The sequence below is a fragment of the Mustela nivalis genome (assembly GCF_964662115.1).
Source record: "Mustela nivalis genome assembly, chromosome: 1".
NCBI classification, from domain to species: domain Eukaryota; kingdom Metazoa; phylum Chordata; class Mammalia; order Carnivora; family Mustelidae; genus Mustela; species Mustela nivalis.
The window spans coordinates 51,324,962-51,337,263 of NC_139020.1; the positions used below are offsets into that span (position 1 = coordinate 51,324,962).

Consider the following 12,302-nt stretch of genomic DNA (forward strand, 5'->3'; position numbering starts at 1 on the left):
TCATTTTTTTCCTTCCCTACCCCCAAACGACCTGCCCTGTCTCCCAAATTCCTCATACCAGAGAGATCATATAATTATCTTTCTCTGACTGACTTATTTTGCTTATTTGCATATATATATATATATATACACACACACATACATATATATGTGTGTGTGTATATATATATATACCACGTTTTCTTTATCCATTCATCTGCTGATGGACATCTAGGTTCTTTCCATAGTTTGGCTATTGTGGACAATGCTGCTATAAACATTTGGGCACACATTGCCCTTTCGGATCACTACATTTGTATCTTTAGGATAAATACCCAGTAGTGTGATTCCTGGGTCATAGAGTAGCTCTATTTTCAACTTTTTGAGGAATCCCCATGCTGTTTTCCAGAGTGGTGGCATCAGCTTGCATTCCCACCAATAGTATAGGAGGGCTCCCCTTTCTCCACATCCTCACCAGCATCTGTCATTTCCTGACTTGTTAATTTTAGCCATTCTGACTGGTGTGAGGTGGTATCTCATTGTGGTTTTGATTTGTATTTCCCTGATGCTGAGTGATGTTGAGCAATTTGTCATGTGTCTATTGGCCTTCTGGATGTCTTCTTTGCAGAAATGTCTGTTCAGATCCTCTGCCCATTTCTTGATCAGATTATTTGTTCTTTGGATGTAGAGTTTGATAAGCTCTTTATAGATTTTGGATACTAGCCCTTTATCTGATATGTCGTTTCCAAATATCTTCTCCCATTATGTAGTTGTCTTGGTTTTCTTGACTATTTCCTTTGTTATGCAAAAGCGTTTGATCTTGATGAAGTCCCAAGAATTCATTTTTGCCCTTGCTTTCCTTGCTGTTGGTGATATTCCTAGGAAGATGTTGCTGCGGCTGAGGTCGAAGAGGTGGCTGCCTGCATTTTCCTCAAGGATTTTGATGGATTTCTGTCTTCATCCATTTTTAGTCTATTTTCATGTGTGGTATAAGAAAATGGTCCAATTTCATTTTTCTGCATGTGGCTGTCCAATTTTCCCAGCACCGTTTGTTTAAGAGACTGTCTTTTCCATTGGGCATTCCTTCCTGCTTTGTCAAAGATTAGTTGACCATAAAGTTGAGGATCTATTTCTGGGCTCTCTACTCTGTTCCATTGATCTATGTGTCTGTTTTTGTGCCAGTACTATACTGTCTTGATGATGACAGCTTTGTAATAGAGCTTGAAGTCCGGAATTGTGATGCCACCAACTTTGGCTTTCATTTTCAATGTTCCTCTGGCTATTCGAGGTCTTTTCTAGTTCCTTATAAATTTTAGGATTATTTGTCCCATTTCTTTGAAAAATGGATTGGGTTTTGATAAAGATTGCATTAAATGTGTAGACTGCTTTGGGTAGCATAGACATATCACAATATTTGTTCTTCCAACCCACGAGGATGGAGCATTTTTCCATTTCTTTATTTATTCCTCAATTTATTTCATGAGTACTCTATACTATTCTGAGTATATATTCTTTGCCCCTTTGGTAAGGTTTATTTCTAGGTATCTTATGGTTTTGAGTGCAGTTGTAAATGGGATTGACTCCTTAGTTTCTCTTTCTTCTGTCTTGTTGTTGGTGTAAATAAATGCAACTGATTTCTGTGCATTGATTATATATCCTGACACTTTACTGAATTCCTGTACAAGTTCTAGCAAATTTGGAGTGGAGTCTTTTGGGTTTTCCACATATAGTATCATATCATCTGCAAAGAGTGATAGTTTGGGGGCACCTGGGTGGCTCAGTGGGTTAAAATCTCTGTCTTTGGCTCGGGTCATGATCTCAGGGTCCTGGGATCAAGCCCCACATCAGGGTTTTTCCTCGGTAGTGAACCTGCTTCCTCTTCTTTCTCTGCCTATCTCCTCTGCCTACTTGTGATCTCTGTCAAATAAATAAATAAAAATCTTAAAAAAAAAAAAAGTGATATTTTTACTTCTCCTTTGCTGATTCAGATGCCTTTAATTTCTTTTTGTTGTCTGATTGCTGAGGCTATGTTGAATAGCAGTGGCGAAAATGGACATCCCTGCCGTGTTCCTGACCTTAGCAGAAAAGCTCTCAGTTTTTCTCCATTGAGAATGATATTAGCGGTGGGTTTTTCATAGATGGCATTGATGATATTGAGGTATGTACTCTCTATCCCTACACTTTGAAGAGTTTTGATCAGGAAAGGATGCTGTACTTTGTCAAATGCTTTTTCAGCATCTATTGAGAGTATCATATGGTTCTTGTTCTTTCTTTTATTAATGTATTGTATCACATTGATTGATTTGTAAATGTTGAACTAATCTTTCAGCCCAAGAATAAATCCCACTTGTTCTTGGTGAATAATCCTTTTAATGTTCTGTTGGATCCTATTGGCTAATATTTTGATGAGAATTTCTGCATTTCTGTTCATCAAGAATATTGGTCCATAATTCTGTTTTTGGATGGGATCTTTGGTTTTGGGATCAAGGTTATGCTGGCCTCATAAAATGAGTTTGAAAGTTTTCCTTCCATTTCTATTTTTTTAGAACAGGTTCAGGAGAATAGGAATTAATTCTTCTTTAAATGTTTGATATAACTCCCCTGGGAAGCCATCTGGCCCTGGGCTCTTGTTTGTTGGGAGATTTTTTTATGACTGTTTCAATCTCCTTACTGGTTATGGGTCTGTTCAGGTTTTCTATTTCTTCCTCATTCATTTGTGGTAGTTTATACATCTTAGGAATGCATCCATTTCTTCCAGATGTCAAATTTGTTGGTGTATAGTTGCTCATAATATGTTCTTATAATTGTTTGCTTGTATTTCTTTGGTATGTTTGTGATCTCTCCTCTTCCATTCACGATTTATTTGGGTCCTTTCTTTTTTCTTTTTCATAAATCTGGCCAGTGGTTTATCAATATTATTCATTCTTTCAAAGAACTAGCTCCTAGTTTCATTGATTTGTTCTATTGCTTTTTTTTTTTAATGTTTTGTTTTGTTTTGGTTTGGTTTGGTTTCTATTTCATTGATTTCTGCTCTGATCTTTATTATTTCTCTTCTGCTAGGTTTAGGCTTTCTTTGTTGTTCTTTCTCTGGCTCCTTTAGGTGTAGGGTTAGGTTGTGTTTTTGAGACCTTTCTTGTTTCTTGAGAAAGGCTTGTATCACTATATATTTTCCTGTCAGGACTGCCTTTGCTGTGTCCCACAGATTTTGAACCATTGTGTTTTCATTATCATTTGTTTGCATGAATTTTTTCAATTCTTCTTTAATTTCCTGGTTGACCCATTCATTCTTTAGAAGGATGCTCTTTAGCCTCCGTGTGTTTGGGTTCTTTCCAAATTTCCTCCTGTGCTTGAGTTCTAGCTTCAGAGCATTGTGGTCTGAAAATATGCAGGGAATGATCCCAATCTTTTGATACCGGTTGAGTCTTGATTTAGGACCGAGGATGTGATCTATTCTAGAGAATGTTCCATGTGCACTAGAGAAGAATGTGTATTCTGCTGCTTTGGGAGGGAATGTTCTGAATATATCTGGAATGTCCCTCTGGTCCAGAGTATCATTTAAGTCCTTTATTTCTTTGTTGATCTTTTGCTTGAATGATCTGTCCATTTCAGTGAGGGAGGTGTTAAAGTCCCCTACTATTGTTGCATTATTGTCGATGTGTTTCTTTGATTTTGTTATTAATTGGTTTATATAGTTGGCTGCTCCCATGTTGGGCATAGATATTTAAAATTGTTAGATCCTCTTGTTGGATAGATCCTTTGAGTATGATATATACTCATCTCTTATTATAGTCTTTGGCTTAAAATCTAATTGATCTGATATAAGGATTGCTATCCCAGCTTTCTTTTAATGTCCATTAGCATGGTAAATTGTTTTCTACCTCCTCATTTTAAATCTGGAGGTGTCTTTGAGCCTAAAATGAGTTTCTTGTAGGCAGCATATTGATGGGTTTTGGTTTTTTATCCATTCTGATACCCTGTGTCTTTTGATTGGGGCATTTAGCCCATTTACATTCAGGATAACTATTGAGAGATATGAATTTAGTGCCATTTTATTGTCTGTAAGGTGACTGTTACTGTGTATTATCTCTGTTCCTTTCTGGTCTACTACTTTTAGGCTCTCTCTTTGCTTAGAGGACCACTTTCAATATTTCCTGTAGAGCTGGTTTGTTGTTTACAAATTCATTTAGTGTTTGCTTGTCCTTGAAGCTTTTTGTCTCTCCTATTTTCAATGATAGCCTAGCTGGATATAGTATTCTTGGCTGCATGCTTCTCTCATTTAGTGCTCTGAATATATCATGCCAGTTCTTTCTGGCCTGCCAGGTCTCTGTGGATAAGTCTGCTGCCAATCTAATATTTTTACCATTGTATCTTACAGACTTCTTATTCCGGGCTGCTTTCAGGATTTTCTCTTTGTCATTAAGACTTATAAGTTTTACTATTAAATAATGGGGTGTGGACCTATTCTTGTTGATTTTTCAGGTGGGGGTGTCCTCTGCACCTCCTGGATTTTGATGCTTGTTCCCTTTGCCATATTAGGGAAATTCTGCACCTACTGGATTTTGATGCTTGTTCCCTTTGCCATATTAGGGAAATTCTCTACAATAATTCATTCCAATATACCTTCTGTTCCCCTCTCTCTTTCTTCTTCTTCTGGAATCCCAATTATTCTAATATTGTTTCATCTTCTGGTATTACTTATCTCTCAAATTCTCCCCTTGTGGTTCAGTAGTTGTTTGTCTCTCTTTTGCTCAGTTTCTTTATTCTCTGTCATTTGGTGTTCTATATCACTAATTCTCTCTTCTGCCTCATTTATCCTAGCAGTAAGAGCCTCCATTTTTTATTGCATCTCATTAATAGCTTTTTTTTTAAATTTCAACTTGGTTAGATTTTAGTTCTTTTATTTCTCCAGAAAGAGCTTTTATTTCTCCAGACAGGGTTTCTCTAATATCTTACATGTCTTTTTTCAAGCTAGCACCTTGAGAATCATCATTCTGAACTCTAAATCTGATATATTACCAATGTCCATATTGATTAGGTCCCTAGCCTTCTGCATTGCCTCTTGTTCTTCTTCTTCTTCTATTTTTTTTTTTTTTTTTTGTGGTGAGTTTGTCTGCTTTGTAATTTTACCCAGATAAGAATATATGAAGGAGAGAATAAAACACTAAAAGGGTGGATAGACCCCCAGAAAAATGTGTGTTAACCAAATCAGAAAAAAACTCAAATCATGGGGGGAAGAAAGGGGCTAAAAAGAAGTTCAAAAAATTTTTTTTTGTTCTTAAAAAGAAAAGAAAATATGTATATTAGACTGGAGACTGGTGAATAGAACAGAGCCACCCACTTAATTTGGGGAGTATTTTGGTCTCTTAGAAGAAACTACTGCCCCAAATTTTAAAGAAACACACACACATGCACACACACACACACAAAAATAAGGGTAACCGCAATGAAGGGATGGAATATGACTATAAAGAAGAAAATTTTTTAAAAATACTAAAAAAAAAAAAAAAGGAGTTGATAAGGTATGTTGGTTGGGAAAAGAAAGAAAAAGAAAGTGGAGAGAATTTTCTTAGGCTGGAGACTAGAACAAATCCCTGTGGTTGATTTAGGGTATATTTTGATCTATTAGAAGTTGTATCCCAAAATTTTTTAGAAGAAATAACCCTATGTGTGTACAAAACATAAAGTTAGATGTAATGAAGGATAAAATATGACTATAATAATGAAGGTTCAAAAAGATTTTTTTTAATGAATGGTATTGTTAAGATAAATTAGTTAAAAAAACATTAAAAGAGGAAAGAGTAAAAGTTAAAAAAATTAGAATAAGAAAAAATTTTTTAAATTAATTAACTTTGCAGGACTAAAGAATCATGGGGAGAAAAACACGAATTCCATGCTTTTCTTTCTCCTCTGAAATTCCACTGTTCTCCTTGATAAGTGAGCTTGGTCTTGGCTAGATTTCCTGCTCATCTTCTTGGGTAGGGGACTGTTATAGTGATTCTCAAGTGTCTGCCAGAGGCAGAATTGCACCACCCTTGCCAGGGGCTGGGCTAAGTAATCTGCTTGGTTCGCTCTCAGGAGCTTTTGTTCCCTGAATGCTTTCCTTAGAGTTCTGGAAGATGAGAAAGAAAATGGCAACCTCCCAATCTCTGGCCCAGAGGAGCTGAGAGCTCAGGGCCCCACTCAGTGCACCTGCCCTTGGAGAAAAGTGCTCAATCACTCCTGTCTCCCTGCCCTCCAGCCACACTCCAAGCTCACCTGGCCTCTGACAAGAGTGTCTCTGTCTCTGGCACACATCTCTACCTGGAGTCTCCAAACCCAGTAAATCTCTGCTGCTCTTCCAGGTGTCTCCCCAGATCTGTCATTTGTGGGGCCCTGCTCAAAAAGCAGTGGTCTGATTGTGCCATGGATCAGTTTAAGGTAACCCCGAGTTAAGAGCTCATTCCTCAGCAATGTCTCTGTAGCTGGCTTCCCTGCTCTAATACCTGTGAGCTTTCTGATACTCAGACACCCCCAATCCTTCTGTGACCCCGAATGACCTGAGACCACACAGTCCCTGGGAGGGCTCCACCCCTGCTTAGCCTCTGGAGCTATGTCCCTCAGTGAAGCAGACTTTTAAAAGTTCTGATTTTGTGCTCCATTGCCCCACTGCTTGCAGGGAGCCAGCCCCTCCCCCTGCAGTCTATCTTCCCGTTGCTTTGGATTCATTTCTCTGCAGGTCCTACCTTTCAGAAAGTGGTCGATTTTCTGTTTCTAGAATTATTGATCTTTTTCTTTTGGTCTCCTGTTGGATTTGTAGGTGTTTGGAATGATTTGATAAACCAGCTGATCTGCTACCTGATGTCTCCCAGACTGCAAGTCCTCCACCATCTTGACTCCTCCCTCCTATTTCTAATTTGTTTTAGGAACCTCTATACTGTTTCCATAGTGGCTGCACCAATGTACATTCCCATCAATAGTGCACAAAATTGCCCTTTTTGCCACATCCTTGACAGCACTTGTTATTTCTTATCTTTTTCATAATTGCCATTCTGACAGGTGTGAGGTGATATCTCATTTTGATTTAGATTTTCATTTCCCTGATGATTAGTAGTGATATTAAGTATCTATTTATATGCCAATTTGCCATCTATATGTCTTTCTTCAGAAAAATGTTTGTTTAGATCCTCTGGCTATTTTTTTTTATAACCAGATTGTTGTGGGACTTTTGTTATTGACTCTTCACGAGTTCTTTATTTATTTTATCTATTACCATCTTATCAGATATACAATTTGAAAATCTCTTCTCCCATCCAAAGGTTGACTTTTGATTTTATTGATGGTTTCCGTCACTTGCAGAAGCTTTTTATGTAGTATTATTTGTTTATTTTTGCTTTTGTTTCCCTTGCTCTTTGGAGTCAGACACCCTCCCTGCCAAGACTAATGCCAGAATCTTACAGCCTATGTTTTCTCCTAGGAGTTTTATAGTTTTAGGTCTTACACCCAGTCTTTAATTTATTTTGAGTTTATTTTTATATATGATGTAAAATAGTGGTACCACGAATTTTTTAATCTCTGCCACATTACCAGGATTCACTGTAGTCTTTGGCATGTTCTAGGCATTTATAAATATTTATTGAATGAATAATTCAATGAGTGAATCAATGAATGAGTGGCAAATTAATAAAAAATAACATTTCACAAACTTTTGCTTATCAGAATAAAGTCTAATCCACAGAGAGCTATTTCTCTTCTTGACCCCAGGAAAGTAGAAACCCCATTGAGCTATCTGAGTTTACTTACATTTTGTTGAGTGTCAGAGTGTTACATTAGTTTTTTATTGCTGTTGTAACAAAAGGCCACAAATTTAATTCACTAAGTTAAATTAATTCAATGTAAATCTATGAGCTCACACTCTGTCAATCAGAAGTATTGCATGACTCCACTGGGTTCTCTGTTGAGATTTTTACAAGGCAGAAATCAAAGTATCATCTTGCTGGGCTTTTATCTGTAGGAAGTGGAAAGAATTAACTTCCAGAATTAGTGAAGTTGATTAAAATCCAGATACTTCCAATTGTCTAAGTCCAACTGACTCAGTCCTCCTTTCTTGCCAGGTGGTAGCTGGGAGACATCCTCAGATTTTCTAGGCTACCCATATTCTTTGTCACACAAACCCCTCCATCTTTAGGTCAGTGACATTCATAGAGAATTTCTCATGTGCAAATTTCTCTGACTCTTTCTTCTGTCCTCAACTGGGAGAATCCTTAAAAAAGGTTTTATGTAATTAAATTGGGCCTACCTGGATAATCTATGCAATTTGTATGATATTAAAGTCAATTAGTTATTTTTTTAAGATTTTATTTATTTACTTGATAAATAAAAAGTAAAATAAATAAATAAATAAATAAATGAAAAGATGGAGATCACAAGTAGGCATAGAGGCAGGCAGAGAGAGAGGAAGGGAAGCAGGCTCCCTGCTCAGCAGACGCTATGTGAGGCTTGATCCCAGGACCCTGAGATCATGACCTGAGCCGAAGGCAGAGGCTTTAACCCACTGAGCCACCCAGGCACCCCTAAAGTCAATTGGTTAAATAGAAGTAAAGTTAAAGTTCTAGGAGGTTAAAAAAAAAAAAATTAGGTGATGAATTTAGGAAAAGATGATTTCAGAATTCCAAGTCAGTCATGTTGTTTCTTTCCTAGAATCAACTATCGTTTCATATGTCCACTGTAATGTATCCTACCTATTGATCCTGTAATCTCTTAAAATATTTGTCACACTGAATGAATTTAACCTAAGGTCTTGTGTCTGATAAGGATATATACAGTTTAGCACACATAGAACAAGTTGTGATATGAAAAGACAAAAGCCATTCAATGCTTATAGAATTTGGATTACACAGTATTGGGAGCTGATGTGTGCCTCTTAAAATACATATGTTGAAACTCTGTACTCCAGTATCTCAAAATTTTGCAGATAGAATCTTTAAAGAGGGGATTAAATTAAAATGAAGCCCTTAAAGTGAGCCTTTACCTAATCTGACTGGTGTTCTTATAAAAAGAGGACATTAGAAATGCAGAGAAACACCAAAGATGTGCATGCATAGAAGCAAGACCTTGTGAGGACACCCAAGAAGGTAGCTATCTGCAAAGCAGAGAGAGAGGCCTCAGGAGAAATCAAATCTGCTTAGACCTTGTCTTGGACTTCCACTCTTCAGAATTAGTGAGAAAATAAATTTCTGTTGTTTAGGGCATCCAATCTCTTGAATTTTGTTACAGCAACCCTAGCAAGCTAATACACAGGTAAAGGGATATTAAAATTGAACATCTTATGAATGGTCAGTGGTAAAAATTTATCAGAAATTTTATTAACATCATTTCATCTATTATTAGATCTTTTTTAAAAAAGGAATTTAAAAACTTGGAAGAAAATTTAGATTGATTAGTTATCACTTCATCATTATTTTAAATTTCCCAGTGTCAGAGAAAAGAAAGCTAGATGATTAGACAATTATATAATGTAACGTAATAACTATTATAGCTGAGAAGAGTGAAAGACCAGTATTGCTGCTTATTTACATAACATTGTTCAGAACGATAAAATGATGGGACTTTTGTTAACAGAACCACAGATAAATACTACCTGTGACACTGGTTGTCTATACATTTAAAGCAATGTATTTTATAATAAGTCTCTAATTGGAACTGATTTTGTACTTAGGATTCATTCCTTCCTTCATTCATTCGACTAATATGTATTAAGTACCTACTTAATGTGCCAGTCACATATTTAGGCAACATTGTTAAGTAATGTAGATTAAGGCCTTAATGTATTTATGTTCAAGAAGATGGGAATAAGCAAACAGCAGGCACTATGATGTTATTAGAATATAGAGAGTAAATATGGGTGTTATTTTATATATAAAACATATAAAATTTGTTTATATATTTTTATATATGGTCAAGGAGGGATACAGTGGTGCTCATGCCTCAACATAGACTTTGATAAAGAGGCAAATATTCATTCAAATATTTGGGGAGAGAACTTTTCAGAGGCAGGGACCATCCAGTGCCAAGGCCTTATACCAGAAACAGTCTAAACTCGTGTGAGAGAAATAGGAAGACAAGTTGCTTGAGAAGATGGGGAGAGAAATAATAGATGGAACTGGACTCTCAGGGACCAGTTCTTGTAGGGCCATGAAGCCTGTAGCAGGGACTTTGGATTTTCTACTTATTATACCAGAAGCCATTGGAAGGTTATAAGAAGGGGAGTAACATGATTTGACCTATTTTTTAAAAGGATTTCCCTGGATACTAGTTTAGATTGTATTGGAAAGGAAAAAAGATGATTTAAAATAAAGCAGTGGCCGTGGCTGGACTTGGGATTTATTCTAAGTTGACGCTATACTTAAAGAAATCAACTGGTCTCATTGGGTATGAGAAAAGTCAGTCAGAGCAATTAATATATTTGACCTGAGCAAGTAGGCGACTGGTGATGCCACTTTATGAAATAGGAATCAATAAAAGTAAATAAATTTGGGGAGAAAAGTTAAAAATCTTATTTGGCCATGTTAAAGTTTGAGATAGCTGCAAGAGGTTTAACTATTGATAAATTGGCAGTTCAAAATAGGCCAGCATCCAGAGAAGTGGTTTGGAGCTAAAAATAACTGACAGTTTACTAGTACAAAAAAAGGTACTCATAGCCATGAAAGCTAATGCGATCATCTAGGAGGGGAAAAAGAGGAAGAGCTGAAGTTTGAGGATAAAATTCCAAGGAACTCCAATTTGAAGACATTTATAGTAAACTTGACTTTTTTTTTTTAAATTACCGTTACCCATGTTTTTGTTGTTGGTGGTATATTTCTGAAGTGAATGTCCTGCATCATTTTGGAACAGAATATTTCTATCTTCCATTTATTTAAGCAACTCTTGCTCTCTACATATACAGTATTTTCCTAAGAAAAGTTGGGTGGATCTGAGAGAGACCATGAAATTTTTGCATGCATGATTTTAAAGAGAAGCATTTATAGCTTTCTTTAGTGGTCTCATAAACTCTAAGACCATGGTAATTTTGCACATGAAAGAAACAAAGTTATTTAATGCAATTTCACCAAATCCCTAAAATAGAATTGCTTTATTCAGCAAGTGTTTTTGAACATTAACAATAAATTGCACACACCAATGTTTACTCTCCACACATTTTACTCTGATACAATCGAATAGGTTCTTCATTTAAACAGCAAAGCAATGTATTATTTTTTTTATTCTGAAGGAAAGCAAAAATAAGAAAAAGAATTGTTTGAAGGAAATAATTTTAATATTTAAATAAATCTCCTCACTTGATTTTGTTTATTACATATTGAGTACATCTTATAAGAAAACAAACAGTTATTTTTCTCCTTTAAAGGAGGTTATATAATTGTAATTGTATGGAAGAAAACTGTTGTGGATTGAAAATGAAAGACAAGAGCAAAGAGAGACAATAAAATATATTTTTGAAAGAAGGAGTGGGAGTTCGCAAATTAAAAATAAGGGGGGTGGTTAAGATATCTTATTGCTAAAAAATAGTTTTAGAATAATTTTAAAAATACAAAAAAGCTGCCAGTGCATTAGCATATGAGAAAATGTATTCTAAATTTGATTTTAAAAGTGGTCTCTCTTAAAACACGAAGGTGAGAGCTGAATGTTTATTTACATTAGGTTTTTACTGTTTATTTTATTCTGCAAAGTTCTGAAAGGAGAAGGTCAAAGTCACCTCTCTGAGGTTGTCCTCCAATGTATTCACTGATTTCCTGAGTGCAATTTTATAACTTAATTTCACTTACTCCAACTTGAGATTTTTGGGAAAAAGGAGGGGACTTTAAACCCATTAATAGCATTTAATAAGGTACTTTAGACATGAACAATGTTTCATAGTCCATAATAATTAAAGTTACCAGTAAATGTATATGTGTTCCAACTGGAAGATGTAAATTTACTTCAAGATTCTTTCAAAACCCCATTGAATTTAGATATTTACAAAATGATTTAAGTTTTATATCTATTATGTTAACTAGACCAATTGTTTATAATATGACTTCAGAGAGTAGACACCACAACCATCATTTTGGAGGTGAATACATTCATTAGTCTGAAAATTTCCCTTACATTTGATTTTCTTTTAACATTACCTAGAGTAGTTACTTCCAAATTATGAACTAAAACTAACTCTATTTCAAATCCAATTCAGGACACATTCAAACTTTCTCATTCTAAAGTCAACAGAATATTATAATTTGGTCATTATTTCATAAAATTTTTATTTCATCAAATATGCAGAAGGAAAAGGAAGCTTCTTATTTATTAACAAA

At 35.6% G+C, this 12,302-nt stretch overlaps 1 long non-coding RNA gene across 2 annotated transcripts in view; it reads left to right on the plus strand.

Annotated features, from left to right (window-relative positions):
* Nucleotides 1-12,302, plus strand: part of LOC309847029 — a 77,304-nt gene that overhangs the window by 40,137 nt on the left and 24,865 nt on the right. The gene's annotated exons all lie outside the window — the stretch shown is intronic.